The sequence below is a fragment of the Anomaloglossus baeobatrachus genome, unplaced genomic scaffold, assembly GCF_048569485.1.
Source record: "Anomaloglossus baeobatrachus isolate aAnoBae1 unplaced genomic scaffold, aAnoBae1.hap1 Scaffold_2717, whole genome shotgun sequence".
NCBI lineage: Eukaryota > Metazoa > Chordata > Amphibia > Anura > Aromobatidae > Anomaloglossus > Anomaloglossus baeobatrachus.
This window is the reverse complement of record NW_027442222.1, coordinates 105040-119005: the sequence shown is the minus strand read 5'-3', so window position 1 is coordinate 119005 and position 13966 is coordinate 105040. Positions and strand designations below refer to the sequence as shown.

Here is a 13966-nt window from a genome sequence, read left to right as displayed (position 1 = left end):
GGTATGAGGCTTCGCAGTAGGTTGCAAACATTCATCACCCATGACTGTCCCCAATTGAGCTCAGAAGCTCAATGTCTATCATGACCTCTCTTTTAGAATGTCCAAGAGCAAGCAAACTATTCCTCCAGGAGAGGGCGCCAACAGACTACTAAAGAGATCATCATTACTCAAAGAAAACCCCAAAAACCAATGCATGATAGGAATAAACAGGTAACTTTCTTTGGAGTGGAAGCGGAGAGATCGCACCAGATGCCAATTCTAGATGTTATCACACCTGTGGTCACTGCAGCAGCAGGTGAATCCACTTTGTCCAAAAGGGATCTATTCCATTCAATTGCAAATGATCTAGATAAGACAGAGAACTGCAGCACGGGGACATAGCCGAGTTGGTCAGGTTGAGTGGTGATGAGTTTGCTATTTGGATGAATAAAGAAAGTCAAAAGTGTGAAAGATAAAAAACAAAAGGAGGAAGTGTGAAAAGTGAATGGGCCAAATTGAGGTGCATATGAAGACGTATGCTTTCTTCCAATTCATTAAATCGGGCTAATATGAATCAGGTGAATTGAGTTCTGCTTTTGGAAACTGGGTTAAGAAGGGGTGCACCGTTCCTGGAGGTACTGCAATACCAGGTCAATGCGTGGAGTGGACAGAGCAAGCTCTTTTTCCATCTCCCTGTTCTAAAAATCCATTTAATATATGGTCCCCAGATAGGGGACGTATCAGATATTAAACTGATAAGAACAGATTTTGATTTAATGAAGCTTTCCAAAGCACCGCAAAAATGCATGACCGAAGTCACACCAAAAACAGTGCAAAGGCTAGGATTCGTGTGGACCCCTCCGTGAGAAGAGGATCCCCAAAAATCAACCCCGTCCCTCCGAGCCAGAAGGCCACAGCGAGGGTCAGGGATCTTCGGTGCTCCCCCAAGCCGAAGCCTGGTTGAGCCTTGTTGTTGCTCCCAGCGTCCACCGAGGCATCTTACCCAAGTGGAGTAGGGAGCTACTAGTCGTTGGTTTCGCAGCCGAGACTGCCCGGACCGTCAACCGGTGTTGGTTTCTCAGCCCAAGGCTGACCGGACCTCCAACCGGGTGTTGGTTTCTCAGCCCAAGGCTGACCGGACCTCCAACCGGGTGTTGGTTTCTCAGCCCAAGGCTAACCGGACCTCCAACCGGGTGTTGGTTTCCCAGCCAAAGCTGACCCGGACCTCCAACCGGGTGTTGGTTTCTCAGCCCAAAGCTGACCGGACCTCCGACCGGGATTATAAAAATTTCCCTTCTTAGCCAGAAGGCCGGGATAGGGCAATATGCTTGGAAAGTATGAATAGGCAAGGCGCGGCGTGCGACAGAGTCTGAGGCTTACCAGGGTCCCAACCTAGCAAGTTCAGACTCCCTCCAGGGTGTCCATTCCTGGGGCACATTGCACCATAACCCCCACACTTACTCAGTCTAATAGCCTCGATCCTGGTAGGGCCATGGTTTCCTCTAGATGGATATACTATCCTCCCAAAGTACTAACAAGCGCAACCTTCCAGTGTGCATTGCATCATTGTACTAAGGTGGCCGGAGCCTTAAACCACCTTTTCGAACGATACTACACTTGATCTTAGCCAAAAGGCCGAGAAGCGATAACCAGAATTGGTTTGGGCCTCGAGTGGCACCCTGGCCTATGCCGGACACATCTTAGGGAGAGAGAGCGAGAGGGAGACAAACCCACGCCTACACAAGACATTTTGTCACCCAAGCCAACCCTTGAAAAGGCTGCTTTGCAGAGCCAAAACAAGAAGAATGGTGCGTTTTGCAGCCGCCGCCCACTGCAATGAATCTGAATAACTCCTCCTTTAGGGCGCAAGCAACTCCCCTCCCCCTTGCAGTCTTTCCAATTCACGATACAAAAAGACGGACAGGACAGGTTGCCTGACTTTCCGTCACTGCCACCCTTTGCCATCCTTACCCGTAGAAAGCCCTTTCATCATCCCCAAACCCTAATCTTTTCCCTTTCCTTCCCAGCCCCCAAACCCTGCCCTCTGTACCTTTCTCACCACCCGCTTCCCTTCTCCTGTCATCCCCCTACCACCCGGGAAAAAAAGAGATTGCCCCCTCCTTCCACTAGCCCACCCTCCCACCCAAAGAACAACTTCTTCTGCGCAGCTTGTTTTCTAGGCAGCAGCGCTATTGTGATGTCATCGGGGGGCATTGTGACAAGCCGCCAGTGTTCCGTCTCTTCATGTTGTGCACAGTTCAAACGGAAAATACATCAACAGGCAGACTACAGAAAAGCTTACTATCAAAGGTTAGAGGGGGGCTTTCTCAGAGGGCTTTTTACAGTTTTTCTATTCCCAATTAGCCGTTTAAGTGTACTTATTGAAAGTAGTAATTCTTTCATAGGCCGCCCTTTCTTAGTATTTGACGTTCCTTATATTGCGGTATGAGGCTTCGCAGTAGGTTGCAAACATTCATCACCCATGACTGTCCCCAATTGAGCTCAGAAGCTCAATGTCTATCATGACCTCTCTTTTAGAATGTCCAAGAGCAAGCAAACTATTCCTCCAGGAGAGGGCGCCAACAGACTACTAAAGAGATCATCATTACTCAAAGAAAACCCCAAAAACCAATGCATGATAGGAATAAACAGGTAACTTTCTTTGGAGTGGAAGCGGAGAGATCGCACCAGATGCCAATTCTAGATGTTATCACACCTGTGGTCACTGCAGCAGCAGGTGAATCCACTTTGTCCAAAAGGGATCTATTCCATTCAATTGCAAATGATCTAGATAAGACAGAGAACTGCAGCACGGGGACATAGCCGAGTTGGTCAGGTTGAGTGGTGATGAGTTTGCTATTTGGATGAATAAAGAAAGTCAAAAGTGTGAAAGATAAAAAACAAAAGGAGGAAGTGTGAAAAGTGAATGGGCCAAATTGAGGTGCATATGAAGACGTATGCTTTCTTCCAATTCATTAAATCGGGCTAATATGAATCAGGTGAATTGAGTTCTGCTTTTGGAAACTGGGTTAAGAAGGGGTGCACCGTTCCTGGAGGTACTGCAATACCAGGTCAATGCGTGGAGTGGACAGAGCAAGCTCTTTTTCCATCTCCCTGTTCTAAAAATCCATTTAATATATGGTCCCCAGATAGGGGACGTATCAGATATTAAACTGATAAGAACAGATACTACACTTGATCTTAGCCAAAAGGCCGAGAAGCGATAACCAGAATTGGTTTGGGCCTCGAGTGGCACCCTGGCCTATGCCGGACACATCTTAGGGAGAGAGAGCGAGAGGGAGACAAACCCACGCCTACACAAGACATTTTGTCACCCAAGCCAACCCTTGAAAAGGCTGCTTTGCAGAGCCAAAACAAGAAGAATGGTGCGTTTTGCAGCCGCCGCCCACTGCAATGAATCTGAATAACTCCTCCTTTAGGGCGCAAGCAACTCCCCTCCCCCTTGCAGTCTTTCCAATTCACGATACAAAAAGACGGACAGGACAGGTTGCCTGACTTTCCGTCACTGCCACCCTTTGCCATCCTTACCCGTAGAAAGCCCTTTCATCATCCCCAAACCCTAATCTTTTCCCTTTCCTTCCCAGCCCCCAAACCCTGCCCTCTGTACCTTTCTCACCACCCGCTTCCCTTCTCCTGTCATCCCCCTACCACCCGGGAAAAAAAGAGATTGCCCCCTCCTTCCACTAGCCCACCCTCCCACCCAAAGAACAACTTCTTCTGCGCAGCTTGTTTTCTAGGCAGCAGCGCTATTGTGATGTCATCGGGGGGCATTGTGACAAGCCGCCAGTGTTCCGTCTCTTCATGTTGTGCACAGTTCAAACGGAAAATACATCAACAGGCAGACTACAGAAAAGCTTACTATCAAAGGTTAGAGGGGGGCTTTCTCAGAGGGCTTTTTACAGTTTTTCTATTCCCAATTAGCCGTTTAAGTGTACTTATTGAAAGTAGTAATTCTTTCATAGGCCGCCCTTTCTTAGTATTTGACGTTCCTTATATTGCGGTATGAGGCTTCGCAGTAGGTTGCAAACATTCATCACCCATGACTGTCCCCAATTGAGCTCAGAAGCTCAATGTCTATCATGACCTCTCTTTTAGAATGTCCAAGAGCAAGCAAACTATTCCTCCAGGAGAGGGCGCCAACAGACTACTAAAGAGATCATCATTACTCAAAGAAAACCCCAAAAACCAATGCATGATAGGAATAAACAGGTAACTTTCTTTGGAGTGGAAGCGGAGAGATCGCACCAGATGCCAATTCTAGATGTTATCACACCTGTGGTCACTGCAGCAGCAGGTGAATCCACTTTGTCCAAAAGGGATCTATTCCATTCAATTGCAAATGATCTAGATAAGACAGAGAACTGCAGCACGGGGACATAGCCGAGTTGGTCAGGTTGAGTGGTGATGAGTTTGCTATTTGGATGAATAAAGAAAGTCAAAAGTGTGAAAGATAAAAAACAAAAGGAGGAAGTGTGAAAAGTGAATGGGCCAAATTGAGGTGCATATGAAGACGTATGCTTTCTTCCAATTCATTAAATCGGGCTAATATGAATCAGGTGAATTGAGTTCTGCTTTTGGAAACTGGGTTAAGAAGGGGTGCACCGTTCCTGGAGGTACTGCAATACCAGGTCAATGCGTGGAGTGGACAGAGCAAGCTCTTTTTCCATCTCCCTGTTCTAAAAATCCATTTAATATATGGTCCCCAGATAGGGGACGTATCAGATATTAAACTGATAAGAACAGATACTACACTTGATCTTAGCCAAAAGGCCGAGAAGCGATAACCAGAATTGGTTTGGGCCTCGAGTGGCACCCTGGCCTATGCCGGACACATCTTAGGGAGAGAGAGCGAGAGGGAGACAAACCCACGCCTACACAAGACATTTTGTCACCCAAGCCAACCCTTGAAAAGGCTGCTTTGCAGAGCCAAAACAAGAAGAATGGTGCGTTTTGCAGCCGCCGCCCACTGCAATGAATCTGAATAACTCCTCCTTTAGGGCGCAAGCAACTCCCCTCCCCCTTGCAGTCTTTCCAATTCACGATACAAAAAGACGGACAGGACAGGTTGCCTGACTTTCCGTCACTGCCACCCTTTGCCATCCTTACCCGTAGAAAGCCCTTTCATCATCCCCAAACCCTAATCTTTTCCCTTTCCTTCCCAGCCCCCAAACCCTGCCCTCTGTACCTTTCTCACCACCCGCTTCCCTTCTCCTGTCATCCCCCTACCACCCGGGAAAAAAAGAGATTGCCCCCTCCTTCCACTAGCCCACCCTCCCACCCAAAGAACAACTTCTTCTGCGCAGCTTGTTTTCTAGGCAGCAGCGCTATTGTGATGTCATCGGGGGGCATTGTGACAAGCCGCCAGTGTTCCGTCTCTTCATGTTGTGCACAGTTCAAACGGAAAATACATCAACAGGCAGACTACAGAAAAGCTTACTATCAAAGGTTAGAGGGGGGCTTTCTCAGAGGGCTTTTTACAGTTTTTCTATTCCCAATTAGCCGTTTAAGTGTACTTATTGAAAGTAGTAATTCTTTCATAGGCCGCCCTTTCTTAGTATTTGACGTTCCTTATATTGCGGTATGAGGCTTCGCAGTAGGTTGCAAACATTCATCACCCATGACTGTCCCCAATTGAGCTCAGAAGCTCAATGTCTATCATGACCTCTCTTTTAGAATGTCCAAGAGCAAGCAAACTATTCCTCCAGGAGAGGGCGCCAACAGACTACTAAAGAGATCATCATTACTCAAAGAAAACCCCAAAAACCAATGCATGATAGGAATAAACAGGTAACTTTCTTTGGAGTGGAAGCGGAGAGATCGCACCAGATGCCAATTCTAGATGTTATCACACCTGTGGTCACTGCAGCAGCAGGTGAATCCACTTTGTCCAAAAGGGATCTATTCCATTCAATTGCAAATGATCTAGATAAGACAGAGAACTGCAGCACGGGGACATAGCCGAGTTGGTCAGGTTGAGTGGTGATGAGTTTGCTATTTGGATGAATAAAGAAAGTCAAAAGTGTGAAAGATAAAAAACAAAAGGAGGAAGTGTGAAAAGTGAATGGGCCAAATTGAGGTGCATATGAAGACGTATGCTTTCTTCCAATTCATTAAATCGGGCTAATATGAATCAGGTGAATTGAGTTCTGCTTTTGGAAACTGGGTTAAGAAGGGGTGCACCGTTCCTGGAGGTACTGCAATACCAGGTCAATGCGTGGAGTGGACAGAGCAAGCTCTTTTTCCATCTCCCTGTTCTAAAAATCCATTTAATATATGGTCCCCAGATAGGGGACGTATCAGATATTAAACTGATAAGAACAGATACTACACTTGATCTTAGCCAAAAGGCCGAGAAGCGATAACCAGAATTGGTTTGGGCCTCGAGTGGCACCCTGGCCTATGCCGGACACATCTTAGGGAGAGAGAGCGAGAGGGAGACAAACCCACGCCTACACAAGACATTTTGTCACCCAAGCCAACCCTTGAAAAGGCTGCTTTGCAGAGCCAAAACAAGAAGAATGGTGCGTTTTGCAGCCGCCGCCCACTGCAATGAATCTGAATAACTCCTCCTTTAGGGCGCAAGCAACTCCCCTCCCCCTTGCAGTCTTTCCAATTCACGATACAAAAAGACGGACAGGACAGGTTGCCTGACTTTCCGTCACTGCCACCCTTTGCCATCCTTACCCGTAGAAAGCCCTTTCATCATCCCCAAACCCTAATCTTTTCCCTTTCCTTCCCAGCCCCCAAACCCTGCCCTCTGTACCTTTCTCACCACCCGCTTCCCTTCTCCTGTCATCCCCCTACCACCCGGGAAAAAAAGAGATTGCCCCCTCCTTCCACTAGCCCACCCTCCCACCCAAAGAACAACTTCTTCTGCGCAGCTTGTTTTCTAGGCAGCAGCGCTATTGTGATGTCATCGGGGGGCATTGTGACAAGCCGCCAGTGTTCCGTCTCTTCATGTTGTGCACAGTTCAAACGGAAAATACATCAACAGGCAGACTACAGAAAAGCTTACTATCAAAGGTTAGAGGGGGGCTTTCTCAGAGGGCTTTTTACAGTTTTTCTATTCCCAATTAGCCGTTTAAGTGTACTTATTGAAAGTAGTAATTCTTTCATAGGCCGCCCTTTCTTAGTATTTGACGTTCCTTATATTGCGGTATGAGGCTTCGCAGTAGGTTGCAAACATTCATCACCCATGACTGTCCCCAATTGAGCTCAGAAGCTCAATGTCTATCATGACCTCTCTTTTAGAATGTCCAAGAGCAAGCAAACTATTCCTCCAGGAGAGGGCGCCAACAGACTACTAAAGAGATCATCATTACTCAAAGAAAACCCCAAAAACCAATGCATGATAGGAATAAACAGGTAACTTTCTTTGGAGTGGAAGCGGAGAGATCGCACCAGATGCCAATTCTAGATGTTATCACACCTGTGGTCACTGCAGCAGCAGGTGAATCCACTTTGTCCAAAAGGGATCTATTCCATTCAATTGCAAATGATCTAGATAAGACAGAGAACTGCAGCACGGGGACATAGCCGAGTTGGTCAGGTTGAGTGGTGATGAGTTTGCTATTTGGATGAATAAAGAAAGTCAAAAGTGTGAAAGATAAAAAACAAAAGGAGGAAGTGTGAAAAGTGAATGGGCCAAATTGAGGTGCATATGAAGACGTATGCTTTCTTCCAATTCATTAAATCGGGCTAATATGAATCAGGTGAATTGAGTTCTGCTTTTGGAAACTGGGTTAAGAAGGGGTGCACCGTTCCTGGAGGTACTGCAATACCAGGTCAATGCGTGGAGTGGACAGAGCAAGCTCTTTTTCCATCTCCCTGTTCTAAAAATCCATTTAATATATGGTCCCCAGATAGGGGACGTATCAGATATTAAACTGATAAGAACAGATACTACACTTGATCTTAGCCAAAAGGCCGAGAAGCGATAACCAGAATTGGTTTGGGCCTCGAGTGGCACCCTGGCCTATGCCGGACACATCTTAGGGAGAGAGAGCGAGAGGGAGACAAACCCACGCCTACACAAGACATTTTGTCACCCAAGCCAACCCTTGAAAAGGCTGCTTTGCAGAGCCAAAACAAGAAGAATGGTGCGTTTTGCAGCCGCCGCCCACTGCAATGAATCTGAATAACTCCTCCTTTAGGGCGCAAGCAACTCCCCTCCCCCTTGCAGTCTTTCCAATTCACGATACAAAAAGACGGACAGGACAGGTTGCCTGACTTTCCGTCACTGCCACCCTTTGCCATCCTTACCCGTAGAAAGCCCTTTCATCATCCCCAAACCCTAATCTTTTCCCTTTCCTTCCCAGCCCCCAAACCCTGCCCTCTGTACCTTTCTCACCACCCGCTTCCCTTCTCCTGTCATCCCCCTACCACCCGGGAAAAAAAGAGATTGCCCCCTCCTTCCACTAGCCCACCCTCCCACCCAAAGAACAACTTCTTCTGCGCAGCTTGTTTTCTAGGCAGCAGCGCTATTGTGATGTCATCGGGGGGCATTGTGACAAGCCGCCAGTGTTCCGTCTCTTCATGTTGTGCACAGTTCAAACGGAAAATACATCAACAGGCAGACTACAGAAAAGCTTACTATCAAAGGTTAGAGGGGGGCTTTCTCAGAGGGCTTTTTACAGTTTTTCTATTCCCAATTAGCCGTTTAAGTGTACTTATTGAAAGTAGTAATTCTTTCATAGGCCGCCCTTTCTTAGTATTTGACGTTCCTTATATTGCGGTATGAGGCTTCGCAGTAGGTTGCAAACATTCATCACCCATGACTGTCCCCAATTGAGCTCAGAAGCTCAATGTCTATCATGACCTCTCTTTTAGAATGTCCAAGAGCAAGCAAACTATTCCTCCAGGAGAGGGCGCCAACAGACTACTAAAGAGATCATCATTACTCAAAGAAAACCCCAAAAACCAATGCATGATAGGAATAAACAGGTAACTTTCTTTGGAGTGGAAGCGGAGAGATCGCACCAGATGCCAATTCTAGATGTTATCACACCTGTGGTCACTGCAGCAGCAGGTGAATCCACTTTGTCCAAAAGGGATCTATTCCATTCAATTGCAAATGATCTAGATAAGACAGAGAACTGCAGCACGGGGACATAGCCGAGTTGGTCAGGTTGAGTGGTGATGAGTTTGCTATTTGGATGAATAAAGAAAGTCAAAAGTGTGAAAGATAAAAAACAAAAGGAGGAAGTGTGAAAAGTGAATGGGCCAAATTGAGGTGCATATGAAGACGTATGCTTTCTTCCAATTCATTAAATCGGGCTAATATGAATCAGGTGAATTGAGTTCTGCTTTTGGAAACTGGGTTAAGAAGGGGTGCACCGTTCCTGGAGGTACTGCAATACCAGGTCAATGCGTGGAGTGGACAGAGCAAGCTCTTTTTCCATCTCCCTGTTCTAAAAATCCATTTAATATATGGTCCCCAGATAGGGGACGTATCAGATATTAAACTGATAAGAACAGATACTACACTTGATCTTAGCCAAAAGGCCGAGAAGCGATAACCAGAATTGGTTTGGGCCTCGAGTGGCACCCTGGCCTATGCCGGACACATCTTAGGGAGAGAGAGCGAGAGGGAGACAAACCCACGCCTACACAAGACATTTTGTCACCCAAGCCAACCCTTGAAAAGGCTGCTTTGCAGAGCCAAAACAAGAAGAATGGTGCGTTTTGCAGCCGCCGCCCACTGCAATGAATCTGAATAACTCCTCCTTTAGGGCGCAAGCAACTCCCCTCCCCCTTGCAGTCTTTCCAATTCACGATACAAAAAGACGGACAGGACAGGTTGCCTGACTTTCCGTCACTGCCACCCTTTGCCATCCTTACCCGTAGAAAGCCCTTTCATCATCCCCAAACCCTAATCTTTTCCCTTTCCTTCCCAGCCCCCAAACCCTGCCCTCTGTACCTTTCTCACCACCCGCTTCCCTTCTCCTGTCATCCCCCTACCACCCGGGAAAAAAAGAGATTGCCCCCTCCTTCCACTAGCCCACCCTCCCACCCAAAGAACAACTTCTTCTGCGCAGCTTGTTTTCTAGGCAGCAGCGCTATTGTGATGTCATCGGGGGGCATTGTGACAAGCCGCCAGTGTTCCGTCTCTTCATGTTGTGCACAGTTCAAACGGAAAATACATCAACAGGCAGACTACAGAAAAGCTTACTATCAAAGGTTAGAGGGGGGCTTTCTCAGAGGGCTTTTTACAGTTTTTCTATTCCCAATTAGCCGTTTAAGTGTACTTATTGAAAGTAGTAATTCTTTCATAGGCCGCCCTTTCTTAGTATTTGACGTTCCTTATATTGCGGTATGAGGCTTCGCAGTAGGTTGCAAACATTCATCACCCATGACTGTCCCCAATTGAGCTCAGAAGCTCAATGTCTATCATGACCTCTCTTTTAGAATGTCCAAGAGCAAGCAAACTATTCCTCCAGGAGAGGGCGCCAACAGACTACTAAAGAGATCATCATTACTCAAAGAAAACCCCAAAAACCAATGCATGATAGGAATAAACAGGTAACTTTCTTTGGAGTGGAAGCGGAGAGATCGCACCAGATGCCAATTCTAGATGTTATCACACCTGTGGTCACTGCAGCAGCAGGTGAATCCACTTTGTCCAAAAGGGATCTATTCCATTCAATTGCAAATGATCTAGATAAGACAGAGAACTGCAGCACGGGGACATAGCCGAGTTGGTCAGGTTGAGTGGTGATGAGTTTGCTATTTGGATGAATAAAGAAAGTCAAAAGTGTGAAAGATAAAAAACAAAAGGAGGAAGTGTGAAAAGTGAATGGGCCAAATTGAGGTGCATATGAAGACGTATGCTTTCTTCCAATTCATTAAATCGGGCTAATATGAATCAGGTGAATTGAGTTCTGCTTTTGGAAACTGGGTTAAGAAGGGGTGCACCGTTCCTGGAGGTACTGCAATACCAGGTCAATGCGTGGAGTGGACAGAGCAAGCTCTTTTTCCATCTCCCTGTTCTAAAAATCCATTTAATATATGGTCCCCAGATAGGGGACGTATCAGATATTAAACTGATAAGAACAGATACTACACTTGATCTTAGCCAAAAGGCCGAGAAGCGATAACCAGAATTGGTTTGGGCCTCGAGTGGCACCCTGGCCTATGCCGGACACATCTTAGGGAGAGAGAGCGAGAGGGAGACAAACCCACGCCTACACAAGACATTTTGTCACCCAAGCCAACCCTTGAAAAGGCTGCTTTGCAGAGCCAAAACAAGAAGAATGGTGCGTTTTGCAGCCGCCGCCCACTGCAATGAATCTGAATAACTCCTCCTTTAGGGCGCAAGCAACTCCCCTCCCCCTTGCAGTCTTTCCAATTCACGATACAAAAAGACGGACAGGACAGGTTGCCTGACTTTCCGTCACTGCCACCCTTTGCCATCCTTACCCGTAGAAAGCCCTTTCATCATCCCCAAACCCTAATCTTTTCCCTTTCCTTCCCAGCCCCCAAACCCTGCCCTCTGTACCTTTCTCACCACCCGCTTCCCTTCTCCTGTCATCCCCCTACCACCCGGGAAAAAAAGAGATTGCCCCCTCCTTCCACTAGCCCACCCTCCCACCCAAAGAACAACTTCTTCTGCGCAGCTTGTTTTCTAGGCAGCAGCGCTATTGTGATGTCATCGGGGGGCATTGTGACAAGCCGCCAGTGTTCCGTCTCTTCATGTTGTGCACAGTTCAAACGGAAAATACATCAACAGGCAGACTACAGAAAAGCTTACTATCAAAGGTTAGAGGGGGGCTTTCTCAGAGGGCTTTTTACAGTTTTTCTATTCCCAATTAGCCGTTTAAGTGTACTTATTGAAAGTAGTAATTCTTTCATAGGCCGCCCTTTCTTAGTATTTGACGTTCCTTATATTGCGGTATGAGGCTTCGCAGTAGGTTGCAAACATTCATCACCCATGACTGTCCCCAATTGAGCTCAGAAGCTCAATGTCTATCATGACCTCTCTTTTAGAATGTCCAAGAGCAAGCAAACTATTCCTCCAGGAGAGGGCGCCAACAGACTACTAAAGAGATCATCATTACTCAAAGAAAACCCCAAAAACCAATGCATGATAGGAATAAACAGGTAACTTTCTTTGGAGTGGAAGCGGAGAGATCGCACCAGATGCCAATTCTAGATGTTATCACACCTGTGGTCACTGCAGCAGCAGGTGAATCCACTTTGTCCAAAAGGGATCTATTCCATTCAATTGCAAATGATCTAGATAAGACAGAGAACTGCAGCACGGGGACATAGCCGAGTTGGTCAGGTTGAGTGGTGATGAGTTTGCTATTTGGATGAATAAAGAAAGTCAAAAGTGTGAAAGATAAAAAACAAAAGGAGGAAGTGTGAAAAGTGAATGGGCCAAATTGAGGTGCATATGAAGACGTATGCTTTCTTCCAATTCATTAAATCGGGCTAATATGAATCAGGTGAATTGAGTTCTGCTTTTGGAAACTGGGTTAAGAAGGGGTGCACCGTTCCTGGAGGTACTGCAATACCAGGTCAATGCGTGGAGTGGACAGAGCAAGCTCTTTTTCCATCTCCCTGTTCTAAAAATCCATTTAATATATGGTCCCCAGATAGGGGACGTATCAGATATTAAACTGATAAGAACAGATACTACACTTGATCTTAGCCAAAAGGCCGAGAAGCGATAACCAGAATTGGTTTGGGCCTCGAGTGGCACCCTGGCCTATGCCGGACACATCTTAGGGAGAGAGAGCGAGAGGGAGACAAACCCACGCCTACACAAGACATTTTGTCACCCAAGCCAACCCTTGAAAAGGCTGCTTTGCAGAGCCAAAACAAGAAGAATGGTGCGTTTTGCAGCCGCCGCCCACTGCAATGAATCTGAATAACTCCTCCTTTAGGGCGCAAGCAACTCCCCTCCCCCTTGCAGTCTTTCCAATTCACGATACAAAAAGACGGACAGGACAGGTTGCCTGACTTTCCGTCACTGCCACCCTTTGCCATCCTTACCCGTAGAAAGCCCTTTCATCATCCCCAAACCCTAATCTTTTCCCTTTCCTTCCCAGCCCCCAAACCCTGCCCTCTGTACCTTTCTCACCACCCGCTTCCCTTCTCCTGTCATCCCCCTACCACCCGGGAAAAAAAGAGATTGCCCCCTCCTTCCACTAGCCCACCCTCCCACCCAAAGAACAACTTCTTCTGCGCAGCTTGTTTTCTAGGCAGCAGCGCTATTGTGATGTCATCGGGGGGCATTGTGACAAGCCGCCAGTGTTCCGTCTCTTCATGTTGTGCACAGTTCAAACGGAAAATACATCAACAGGCAGACTACAGAAAAGCTTACTATCAAAGGTTAGAGGGGGGCTTTCTCAGAGGGCTTTTTACAGTTTTTCTATTCCCAATTAGCCGTTTAAGTGTACTTATTGAAAGTAGTAATTCTTTCATAGGCCGCCCTTTCTTAGTATTTGACGTTCCTTATATTGCGGTATGAGGCTTCGCAGTAGGTTGCAAACATTCATCACCCATGACTGTCCCCAATTGAGCTCAGAAGCTCAATGTCTATCATGACCTCTCTTTTAGAATGTCCAAGAGCAAGCAAACTATTCCTCCAGGAGAGGGCGCCAACAGACTACTAAAGAGATCATCATTACTCAAAGAAAACCCCAAAAACCAATGCATGATAGGAATAAACAGGTAACTTTCTTTGGAGTGGAAGCGGAGAGATCGCACCAGATGCCAATTCTAGATGTTATCACACCTGTGGTCACTGCAGCAGCAGGTGAATCCACTTTGTCCAAAAGGGATCTATTCCATTCAATTGCAAATGATCTAGATAAGACAGAGAACTGCAGCACGGGGACATAGCCGAGTTGGTCAGGTTGAGTGGTGATGAGTTTGCTATTTGGATGAATAAAGAAAGTCAAAAGTGTGAAAGATAAAAAACAAAAGGAGGAAGTGTGAAAAGTGAATGGGCCAAATTGAG

General features: G+C 46.7%; 8 non-coding genes and 1 pseudogene across 8 annotated transcripts; all 9 read right to left on the bottom strand.

Moving 5' to 3' along the window:
* Positions 1 to 592: 592 nt before the first annotated feature.
* On the bottom strand, positions 593 to 787 carry LOC142265048 (U2 spliceosomal RNA). The gene has a single exon (XR_012731437.1). It is a non-coding gene; the product is annotated as a U2 spliceosomal RNA (small nuclear RNA).
* Positions 788 to 1484: 697 nt separating this feature from the next.
* Positions 1485 to 1626, bottom strand: LOC142265063 (U2 spliceosomal RNA; annotated as a pseudogene).
* Positions 1627 to 3013: 1387 nt separating this feature from the next.
* On the bottom strand, positions 3014 to 3204 carry LOC142265016 (U2 spliceosomal RNA). Its single transcript, XR_012731411.1, has one exon. It is a non-coding gene; the product is annotated as a U2 spliceosomal RNA (small nuclear RNA).
* A 1387-nt stretch (positions 3205 to 4591) lies between these two features.
* On the bottom strand, positions 4592 to 4782 carry LOC142265015 (U2 spliceosomal RNA). The gene has a single exon (XR_012731410.1). It is a non-coding gene; the product is annotated as a U2 spliceosomal RNA (small nuclear RNA).
* Positions 4783 to 6169: 1387 nt separating this feature from the next.
* Positions 6170 to 6360, bottom strand: LOC142265014 (U2 spliceosomal RNA). The gene has a single exon (XR_012731409.1). It is a non-coding gene; the product is annotated as a U2 spliceosomal RNA (small nuclear RNA).
* A 1387-nt stretch (positions 6361 to 7747) lies between these two features.
* Positions 7748 to 7938, bottom strand: LOC142265013 (U2 spliceosomal RNA). The gene has a single exon (XR_012731408.1). It is a non-coding gene; the product is annotated as a U2 spliceosomal RNA (small nuclear RNA).
* Positions 7939 to 9325: 1387 nt separating this feature from the next.
* On the bottom strand, positions 9326 to 9516 carry LOC142265012 (U2 spliceosomal RNA). Its single transcript, XR_012731407.1, has one exon. It is a non-coding gene; the product is annotated as a U2 spliceosomal RNA (small nuclear RNA).
* Positions 9517 to 10903: 1387 nt separating this feature from the next.
* Positions 10904 to 11094, bottom strand: LOC142265011 (U2 spliceosomal RNA). The gene has a single exon (XR_012731406.1). It is a non-coding gene; the product is annotated as a U2 spliceosomal RNA (small nuclear RNA).
* A 1387-nt stretch (positions 11095 to 12481) lies between these two features.
* Positions 12482 to 12672, bottom strand: LOC142265008 (U2 spliceosomal RNA). The gene has a single exon (XR_012731404.1). It is a non-coding gene; the product is annotated as a U2 spliceosomal RNA (small nuclear RNA).
* Between the last annotated feature and the right edge of the window lie 1294 nt (positions 12673 to 13966).